Source organism: Piliocolobus tephrosceles, chromosome 2, assembly GCF_002776525.5.
Source record: "Piliocolobus tephrosceles isolate RC106 chromosome 2, ASM277652v3, whole genome shotgun sequence".
Taxonomy (NCBI): Eukaryota; Metazoa; Chordata; class Mammalia; order Primates; family Cercopithecidae; genus Piliocolobus; species Piliocolobus tephrosceles.
Genome location: NC_045435.1, coordinates 97,002,377 through 97,012,186, shown reverse-complemented (window position 1 = coordinate 97,012,186; position 9,810 = coordinate 97,002,377).

The following is a 9,810-nucleotide window of genomic DNA, read 5'->3' as shown; positions in this document are numbered from 1 at the left end:
GTTCAAGCGATTCTCCTGTCTCAGCCTCCCGAGTAGTTGGGATTACATGCACCCGCCACCATGCCCAGTTAATTTTTTGTATTTTTAGTAGAGGCAGGGTTTCACCATGTTGGTCAGACTGGCTGGTCTCAAACTCCTGGCCTCGGGTGATCCACCCGCCTTGGCCTCCCAAAGTGCTGGGATTACAGGCGTGAGTCACCATACCTGGTCTTTCCAGTGTGTCTTTATAATTACATTTTACATGTGCTTCTGGTTAATTGTTAACCAAACCCTGTAAACAATGCACAGTGAGGACAGAGGCTCAGAAAGTTAAGTAGCATGCCCCAAAATAACAAAACTGATTTTGTAGAGTAAAAGCAGTCATGACAGAAGTCCTCAAAAAAATTGAAAATAGAATTACCACATGATTCAGCAATCCTACTTCTGGATATATATCCAAAAGTGTTCAAAGCAGGACCTCAAAGAGATATTTGTATACCCATGTTCATCACAGCACTACTCACAATAATCAAGAAGTGAAAGCAGTCCAAAAGTCCATTGACAAATGAATGGATAAAGAAAATGTGGTATATACATACAATAGAATATTATGCAGCCTTAAAAAGGAAGAAATCCTGTCACATTTTACAACATGGAGGAATCTGCTGAATAGGCCAGTGACAAAAGGATACATACTGTATGATTCTACGTATATTAAGTATCTAAAGTAGTCAAAATCATACCAACAGAAAGTAGAAAGGTGACTGTCAAATACTAGGGAGCGAGGAGGGGAAAAATATTTAGTGGATATAGAGTTTCATTTTTGCAAGACAAGTTCTAGAAATCTGTTTCACAACAATGTGAATGTATTTATTTGAACCATACATTTAAAAATGGTTGAGATCCTAAATTTTATGTTATGTGTTTTCTTACCACAATAAACCAGAATTTTTCTTTAAAGTCACAGATTGTTTGCTACTCTTTGAGAATTGCCTTCTGATTCCACTGGAAGCATCCCAGTGACTTGCTTTGGTGACTTGTTTGACCAATGAAAGGAAGAGGAAGTGATGTTCTGGGATTAGATCATAAGAAGACTTACAGCTTGTGGGAGTCATTAGCTACCATTGAAGAAGTCTGTCTACCCTGAATGTGCCATGTGGGAGAGGCCATGTGCAGGTGCTCTGGCTGATGGTCTCAGCTGAGCCAAGCCTTCCATCAATTCCTCTGAGGCACAAGATGTGAGAATGAAGCAATATGGGACCCTCCATACCAGTTATCTGGGTGATTACCACTGAGTGATCTCTGTTAACAGCTTCTGGAGCAGAATTGTTTTAATGGCCAGCATGGGGCCTCCATTCAGCCTGTCAAATTTTGCATCTGTGCCACTTTGAAAAAGTATAAATGAATATTCTTTAGAACCTAAGTAGGGAGTTCCAACTGTCCTTATTATTGTATGTGTGTATGTATGTATACACAGATGTATTTGTTCTCCTTTTTATATTTGGTAATAAGATTAAATCTTCTCAGTGGGATAGGTTCAAAGTGATGCAACCAGTTTCCTTTTGGCCAGCAAATGCCATTTAGCCTTCTGAACAGCTCCTGTGGCCCTAACTGGGTTGTGATTGATACCAAGGGGCATCCCAGTGCCTCAAAAATTGAGCCTTCCAGGAGGACTGGGAGAAAATTACACCTTTGCAAGTGCAGAGCAGGCATTGATAAAGGTCATATCTAGTGGGAATGTGCAATAGGCATCCCAGCATACCTGTGAGTAAGGGCCCTGGGGAAGCCTAGCTCACCCCACCTGCCCATGAGTGGATGCCTATGATCCACCATTAGTCAACTTCTTCCTAATGTTGAAGAGTTTTTATATCTGCTGTTTCCTTATCTGGAAGAAGTAACATCTCAGTGCCTCAATTCCTTAATGTGAATGAGTTAATTAGGTGACTTTCAAGGGAATGGATGTTTGAAGGCCTTTGACAATCAAGAAATAACCTGCCGGGTGTGGTGGCTCACGTCTGAAATCCCAGCACTTTGGGAGGCCAAGACAGGTGGATCACTTGAGGTCAGGAGTTTGAGGCCAGCCTGGCCAACACGACAAAACCCCATCTCTACTTAAAATACAAAATCTAGCTGGGTGTGGTGGCACATGCTTGTAATCCCAGCTACTTGGGAGGCTGAGGCAGGAGAATTGCTTGAACTTGGAAGGCAGTGGTTCCAGTGAGCCAAGATCATGCCACTGCACTCCAGCCTGAGCAACAGGGTGAGACTCTGTCTCAAAAAAAAAAAAAAAAAAAAAAAGAAGAAGAAGAAGAAAAGAAATAACCAAAAGCAAACAACCAAAGGAGAATGATGTAGAAGCACTACTAATGACTTTCTTCTTTCCCATTTTCATGAGGCCACCATGCACAGGACAACAAAGGACCTGATAACTCCACAGGATATCAGATCTTGGTTTTCCATCTTGTTTTGCACACCCAAGCAATGCTGTCTTCATTATGATGAGTTATAGAATAAATGCAAACACTCAGAAGATCAGCCATCACTATACTGCCCAGGCAAATCTCCCTATCCATGTTTATCTCATTCTAGGCTTCCCAGAGAAATGGAACAGTGCATGATGCTGGTGATTTCAGGTCCTCTGGGTTACTACCAGAAGGGTCATGATATGGTGGGCTGTGTCCCCACCTAAATCTCATCTTGAATTGTAGCTCCCATAATCCCTGCACATCATAAGAGGGACCCAGTGGGAGGTAATTGAATCATGGGGGCAGGTTTTCCTGTGCTGTTTTCATGATAGTGAATAAGTCTCACGAGATCTGATGGTTTTATAAAGGGCAGTTCCCCTGCACATGCTCTTGCCTGCCGCCATGTGCCATGTAAGATGTGCCTTTGCTTCTCCTTTGCCTTCTGCCATGATTGTGAGGCCTCCCCAGCCATGCGGAACTATAAGTCAACTAACCCTCTTTTTCTTTATAAATTACCCAGTCTTGGGTATTTCTTTATAGCAGTATGTAAATGGACTAATACAGGCAACTTCCCAGATCTGTAATTTCTGGTCTTTTGGAAAGGACTGGGGGAATGGGGCTGGTACTATGAATAGAAGAAGAACAAAAGAGGCTGAGGGGCATCTTTCTCAGCAGATGGAGTCATCCCTTGCTCCCTGCTTCCTCCACGTGGGGGACCCAGTCAGAGAAGCCCCATGTTTGGCTCCCAGATCTGCTGCACCTGTGCAAGCTGGCATTTGTTTTCTATTTGAAATAACAATATCACAGTCTGTGGTCATTACTCTCTGGAGACCCTTCCACTACAAAGCTCTAAGGTTCCATGTGGAGGAGGAGGAAGCAGGAAAGCCACACAGCCAGCCAGTTATAACCACTCAGAAACACTTTTATCCTTATAAAGTCAAGAGGCTCCATCTGACAGAGCAAAGTGATGTCTCAATCTTTTCTCAAAGAGCACATTGGGACCAGGCTTATATACACCACCCTTTTGTGGCCCATGTACTTGGATTCACATATTCTTCAGTATGTCCATGCCACTCAGCTGCTTCCCCAAATGTTTTCTCAGCTCAGATCTTCCAGAGCTGAAGACAGCATCTCACATTTGAAAATCCCAAAGTCTTGCCTAAATTTAATAAACTAGAATGATGGCTCAGACCTTGTAGGGCCAATAAAGACCAAAAATATGTAATAGGTAGACACTGATATCCTTGGCTGGGCAAGGTGGCTTATGCCTGTATCCCAGCATGTTGGGAGGCAGAGTGGGTGGATTGTTTGAGCTCAGGAGCTTGAGACCAGCCTGGGTAACATAGTGAAACCCATTATCTACAAAAAATACAAAAATTAGCTGGATATGGTGGTGTGAACCTGTAAACTCAGCTACTCAGGAGGCTGAGGTGTGAGGATCACTTGATCCCCGGAGGTTCCAGTGAGTTACGATTGCATCTCTGCACTCCAGTCTGGGCAACACAGCGAGATTTTGTCTCAAAAGTAATATAAAATAATAAAACCCTAATTAGACCAATGTGTATGTGGGTATTCAAACCACGTTGCCTCAAGATTACTATTAAATACTTGTAGGCAAAATCGCTAATTTAACAAATATTAATTGAGGTCCAATTTCCTTCAAGGTCCTTTTCTAGGTGCTTTGAGGATACAGTGGGAATGAAATGAACAGTTTCTCTCCCCTAAATGGCTTTGCATTTTAGTGGGAAAGATATAAAATAAACAATGACCATCTCTATCTGTTTGTTCCTCTCTGTTTCTGTCTAAATCTATCTATCTATCTATCTATCTATCTATCTATCTATCTATCTATCTACCTATCTATCTATCAATCATCTCACACAGTTAGTAGGAATCATTAGTGTAAAGTGGAGAAATTCTAAATTTGGGTTGTCCAATATGGTAGCCAGTGGTCATATGGGGCTATTTAAATACACATTTAAATTTATTAAAATAAAAAATTTAAAAATTCAATCCCTTAGTCTCATTAGCTATTTCAGTTGTTTAAGAGCCATATGTGGTTAGTGCATACTATACCAGATAGTGCAGCTATAAAACAATTCTATAATCACAGAAAGTTCTGAACGGCACTGCCCCAGCTTAACTGTCTGCATGGCTAATTTCACTGCCCTTTAATATTAAACCATGCTGATTATATTAGTCAGGGATCTTCAGAGAAACAGATCCAATAGGGTATGTGTGTGTGTGTGTGTGTGTGTGTGTGTGTGTGTGTGTGTGTGTGTAAGATTTATTACAAAAGTGTTGGCTCAGGTAATTATACAGGCTGAAAAGTCCCAAGATCCCAAGGTGAGTCAACAGTCCAGAAACCCAGGAGAGCCAGTGTTGTAGTTCTAGTTGGATTCTGAAAGCCTGAGAACCATGAAACTCGATGGTGTGGTTCTAGTCTGAAGGCCAGCAGGGTTGAAGCCCACGAAGAGCTAATTTTTCAGTTTGAAGGAAGGAAAAAGCTGATGTCCCAATATAACGGCTGTCAGGCAGGAAGGATTTTGTCTTACTTGGAGGATGGTCAGTCCTTTTGTTCATTTCAGGGCTTCAACAGATTGGATGAGGCCCACCCACATTAGGGAGAGCAACCTGCTTTACTCCACTGCCCATCCCTGCCCCAAATCACACAAACACCTAGAATAAAGTCTGATCAAATCTCTGGGGGGTGACCCAGTCAAGTTGACACATAAAATTCACCATCACCCCAACCTTAGTTCATATTAACACTAATAATTGTGACATTTGGAAGCAGTACAAGTATACACCCAACCAGTCTAGCTACTAAAATTTCACCTGTGATTTCATTTCCTCTCCAAAATGGTAAATTCTGAAGTCAGAGGGAAGGAGCAGCTTACACTTGAACTTGTATCAAATGAAATTTTAGAGCATTTTCTTGGGCCAATATTGAGTTTGGATTTGTGGTGATATGACATGGGTTCAAATCCCAGCCTTGACACTTGCTAGCTGTACCACATTGACCATATGATTTAAGGTCCCTGAATCTTGCTTTTCTCACCTGTAAAACAGGTTGACAACATCTTCCTCACTGTTGCTGTAAAATATAAATGAAAAAAATGTGAGAGTGTTTGAAAGATGTGAGTCATGCCAAGGCCTCCACAATGTGACTTTGAAATGAGAGATCATTTCATTGTGTGCCTCCAGAAGGCACAAGATGCACTTTCTTCATTTTGATTTCCTCCAGTGCACCTGTTACATGATAGACATTGAAGACACATTGAATGACTAAACATATGCATGAATTTGGGGCCCAACTAATTATGAGCTTTTAAAAAGTAGATAACATATTTTGTCTTCCTATGCTTAACATAATGCCATGTTCACCTACTAAGCTTCTCTGGGAAAACACAATCTATACTCTCACACAACACTTCTGATATTAGATGTGTGGGGTTTTTTCCCACATCAAGCAATTCTCTAACTCTCCAAACACCAACTGAATATCCTACAATTTAATTCAACTCTTACACTATCTACCTGGAGTTAGGTTCAGATCCCATTTGTTAAAGGCTTAATCCTACAAGACTGATCCTACCACTTCAGATGCCAATCACGAGTCTGGGCCTCCAGGGCTTCTGACAGAGCAGCTATAAATCATGGGTTCCCATGACCCTCTCTTCTTAGTTTTGATGATTTGCTAGAATGGCTCATGGAACTCAGGTAAATACTTCACTTATGTTTCCTGGTTGATTATAAAGAAAACAAAAGAGCCAGATGGAAGAGGTGCACAGGACAAGGTACTGAGGGGGGTGGAGTGGAGCTTCCATGCCTTATCTGAGTGTGCCACCCTCCCAGAACCTTCACCTGTTCAGAAACCCAGAAGCTCATCAAATCTTTTTGTTCAAGAGCTTTTTAAAGAGTTTAATCTCCAGGCCTCCTTACTCCTTTCCAGAGGTATGTGGGTGGGGCTGAAAGTTCCAACCCTTTAATTCTTAGTCTGTCTGGTATCCAGCCCCCATCTTGAGGCTATCTAGAGACCCCAACCTAAGTACTTCCATTAACATAAATTCAAGTGTGATCAAAACAGACTCCTTATGAATAACAAGACACTCTTATCACTCAGGAAATTCCAGGGGTTTTAGGATCTCTGTGACAGGAGCCTGGGATAAAGATGAACTATATTTTATGTTATACTACAGTTTCCAAAAATGTTTTATAATATATTATCAAAGTTTGAAATTCAAAAAAAGAGTTTGTTCATAAGCAGCTTAAGTCTAGGAGATTGACTACTTTATAAAAATATAAAACCATTAGATACTCAATTTTATGTCATTCGTCTTAGTGTGTCAGAGATTCAAATTATATTTTATAGCTTTTTGTTATTTTCACATCATCCAGCCGCATTTTTAGTTCAATAATTCACCCACTACTGCAGTCATTACATCTCATTTGGGAGAAGAGAATAATTCTGTTTCACTCATAAAGGGCACGTAGGTCTATTTTATCTCCTCCAATATCACCTATAAAATCGTTCCTGATTTTCTATTTTTCAGCTTAATGTGACCTTTCCCTGTAATGAATAAAAATATATTCATCAACTGATCTCGGTGAATTTTCTTTCTGATAACAAATGTCATGACTCTATGAAGAGACTTCCTCATTGTCTTAATAAAAGGAAAAGGGCTGAGTCACAGCGGCATATGATTCATTGACTTAGCAGGCCAGTGAGTCAGTTGGGCCCTAACTAGAGATTGTAAGTATAACAAAGCGGGCAGGAAGATTTCTGCTTCATGAGATGCCACTATGGAATAGAGGACCAGGTCAATGAATACGACTAGGGAATGGAAGATCTGTTGGTTACAGAGATACTTGGACCTCCGCAGAGCAGCCAATGAAATCAAGAGGGCTTTCACCAGGATAGCCAAAAGGCTAAGAAGCAGGTGAGGGAAGTTTTGCAGTAACAGCAGAAGCATGAATCTGTCCGATGTGGGCTTGTTAGTGAAATCTGGAAATAAAAGCAGCACAAGCCTTGGTACAATAGAACAGTCTTTTTCAACAAAGTGTTAGTAAAAATGATAATACTTGTTTTTAGGAGACAGTAAGGCAAGAAATACATTGGTTCAAGAAAACTAGAGAGATGGAAAATATTAGTAAGCACTTACTATGTGGTGTGCTGCATATATCATTCCATTTAATCTTCAACACTCATGAGAGTTATGATGAAGCTTATGTGTTGGGCAGGAAGTGATAAAATGACATTGCCCTTTTTAATGATAGTGCTCAGGAAAGTGTCCTGTAACTGTACAAACATGGGACCCATTGGTGAGCAGAAAAGGGTTGTTATCTTACATACACAGTTAGTCAGAGTGCAAATGAACACAGCTTTCTTGGAGCACAATTCAATAATATTCAAATTCGTCTTTGGTGTCTGCAAAATGTGGATGAGCACAAAAATATCACAACAAGGATATCCTTTATGACACTGTTAACAGAAAAAATAGAAATGACTTGATTCTATAATAAGAAGAAATTAAAGTCAAAGTAGTGCAATAACTATAATAAAATGCTATGAAATCATTTAAAAATGGGTATGTAGAAAAATAATGACACGGGGAAATAACGTTTGCAATATACTGTTGGAAAAAAGTAACAAAATATGTGTGTAACATAACACAGCATATTAGGTAGAATCTCCTGATCATCTATCTAATTCTAAAGCCATGGCTTTTAAAAATATATCAAATAGAATTTTTTCACAGTCTCACTCTGTCGCCTAGGTTGAATTGTAGTGGCATGATCTCAGCTCACTGCAAACTGCATCTCCCAAGTTCAAGCGATTCTCATGCCTCAGCCTCCCACGTAGCTGAGACTATAGGTGCATGCCACCACACCCACTTACTTTTTGAATTTTTAGTAGAGACAGGGTTTCCCCATGTTGGCCAGGCTGATCTCAAACTTCCGACCTCAAGTGATCCACCCACCTCAGCCCCTCCAAGTGCTGGGATTGATTACAGACATGAGCCACAGGACCTGGCATCAAATAGACTTTCCATTACAATTTATTGTCTCATCTCAAGTGTCACCTTCTTCATGGAGATTTTGTAGACTGCTTTTGCTGGTTGGGATTTCTCTCTCCCTGCCCTGTACCCCAGAGCACTTTGGTTAAGGAGTTTGGATAACTTACCAGCTTGCTTAGTTCAAGATCACATTCTATTTTTTTTTTTAATATATCATCACACTTTATTTTTATAAAACCTTTGGGCTATTTATACGTATGCATATACAACTGATACTTTCAAACAATTATATCATCCTTTCATAAACATTTGTACTCCAATTTTTTAATAAATGAGAAGGTCAGGTCTAGAAAAATATACCCTTAAGTACCACCAAAATATAGACTGCTACACAAGAATTTCTCAGACTTGATTTTCAGGGGAAAATCAAGAGAAAAATTAGGTTTCAAGCCAGATAGTTAAAAAACTTTAAAATGGGTGTAATTTACATAATTCAAAATTTATGGGTGACTAATGCTCCAGATCATAACTGAATAAATGGGTACAGTGATGAATTAGTCTAGGAAGTGTTTCATGTTGAGAAATGTGGTTAATTTTGGATTTTTTATAAAGAATTTATCAGATTTATTATAGAACATATACATAGTAATTTTTACTTTTATTTCTCTAAACTTGTTGACATGCTGAAGTATAGTTTCTTTAATGGTGGCTGCTTGGGGGAGGGGAAAAATAATTAGCTTCCTAATTTTATGAGCTTTTTGTTTCTCTAAGACCCTTACATTCAAACTTGTGCTTCCATCTTTTCATTTACCATGAAGATTCCAAAAGACATCTTCCCTGTTGTTTGCCTCCTTATTTCCCAGAAGCAGTGCCCTCTCAGATCATTTCCTTTCAACTTCCTTATAACCACCCCAACCCTATCCATAGCTTGTGTTCTTGTTCACCAGATTTTAGATGCTCTCATTTTTTTCCACTGAGGGTGAGGCCATTTCCCTCTGGTGTGCTTTATTTTGTTTTTCATCACAGCTAGGCTCCTGCTGTCCTCTTCTTTCCCACGCAGTCTCCGCCCGATGCTCCATTTGGGTGTGAGTTCTGAAGCTGGCTCTGGCTTTGCCGTTTTGAATATTTATTCCCCTACTTACATATGAGCTGATGATGTTAGTCATCTCTGTCTCCTAATTATGCTATAGCATGGTTGAGGGTGGTTTCCTTTGCTTTCTTTAATGGTCTGTACATTTTTTGGAGGATGTAGGAATTGATTCTAATTTAGACAGCTGCCATTATCCTCCAAAAACTTGTAAGCTCTATTCATATAATTTTTGAGGGCATCAATATCTTTCAGAGAA